The sequence below is a fragment of the Microtus oregoni genome, unplaced genomic scaffold (genome assembly GCF_018167655.1).
Source record: "Microtus oregoni isolate MIOR12 unplaced genomic scaffold, Mior012 000011F_ref0000422, whole genome shotgun sequence".
Lineage (NCBI taxonomy): Eukaryota > Metazoa > Chordata > Mammalia > Rodentia > Cricetidae > Microtus > Microtus oregoni.
The window spans coordinates 12,277,945-12,279,691 of NW_024543070.1; positions in this window are offsets into that span (position 1 = coordinate 12,277,945).

Here is a 1,747-nt window from a genome sequence, read left to right on the forward strand (position 1 = left end):
GCAAATACTCTACATGGCCTGAGCCAGGCCGTAGATGAGCGCATGTAAACAAGTGATCATGGCTGTGCTCCAGGAGCAGGAAAGTTTTATTGAATAAAAATGCCAATACCATGTAAATTTTTGCATCATACGTATTATTTTTCTTGACTTTTGAGACGGGGTCTTGTTATGTAGCCCAACATGGAACTGGCCTAAGACTCATCTCCAGGCTCTGCCTAAATAAATAAATAAATAAATAAATTGTACCTAATGTTATTAGGTATCATTATGTCATTTTGAAACACAATTTGGTTTTGTTACTCCACTTTGCTGCCTCTTGTCTCCCATTCCCCAGCCTGTCCCTTTACCCTTCTACCTTCTATCCCTAGTAAGCCGCATGTCACAGGCGTTTCACCAGGGTTCTGTTACCCTCGCCCCTTTCCTCCATGTCGTGACCGCCGCCCTCCTTTCTGGTGTCAGGACCTCACTCACACCCAGACAGATCCATGTATGTGAACTCTAAAAGCTGGGATCTGAATATGAGAGAAAATATGCAGTATTTATTTTTTCAGAACTTGCTTGCCTCACTTAATATGACAATGCACAGACCCATCCACTTTGCTGCAAATTTCACAATTTGATTTGTCTTTACAGCTGATAAAACTCCCATTGTGAGCACATTTTCATTATCCATTCGCCTGTTTGTGGACTTCTAGGTTATTTCCTTTCGTAAAATATTACTCTTCATTTGTTTCAATCACTTGAAAAACTGTAACTGGCACTGTAATCTCACAGGTGCAGAGGGCAGGTGCCAGCGGAGCTTAGCAGAGCTTGGCTCCCTGGCCTGGGTTTGCATACCCCTTCTATAAGAAACAAAACGGGAGGCAAAATTTACAAAGGAGAGGGCAAGCCTGGAGAGGTACATTGGTTGTCTGGTGTCACACCCCTCTAGGTGGAGCTGGAGCTAGCCCCAGTCTGACTGCAGCCCAGAGTTCTCCCGCATCCACTGCTTCCTCTTCCCTCTCTCTTCCTCCCCTTTAACAGTTTCTATGTCTTTCTTTCACTTCAGTGATTACAGTGTTACCCTCAGAAATTATACAAGTTCTAAAAAAGAAACCCCTCCTTGTTTGTATAGAGGTGAGTATCCCCACCTGTCACGCGGGAGACCGGGGTTCGATTCCCCGATGGGGAGCCAAAATAAAATAAAATAAAATAAAAATAAAAAAGAAATCCTAAGGTAGTCACTCACACTTACAGTCTCACTTGTGGGGTAGAGGAGGAGGGATTAGAAGTTCAAGGCCAGTGTCAGTACAATAGTGAATTGGTGACCAATATGGGCTACCTGAAACCTTGCCTCAATGCCCCCCCCCCCAAAAAAATAAATAAGCCATGCTGGGCGGTGGTGGCGCACGCCTTTAATCCCAGCACTCGGGAGGCAGAGGCAGGCAGATCTCTGTGAGTTCGAGACCAGCCTGGTCTACAAGAGCTAGTTCCAGGACAGGCTCCAAAACCACAGAGAAACCCTGTCTCGAAAAAACCAAAAAAAAAAAAAAAAAAAAAAAAAAGCTACAGAGAAACCCTGTCTCGAAAAACAAAAACAAACAAAAAAAAAAAAAAAAGGAAAGAAAGAAAATAAATAAGCCAATAAATAATATTTAAATAGTGATTTGGTCAGGCCTAATTCTGACTTAACAGTATAAGTGAGATATGACGGTTCACGTCTGTAATCCCACCACTTGGAGGGAGAAGCGGAATAGGGATGAATTTC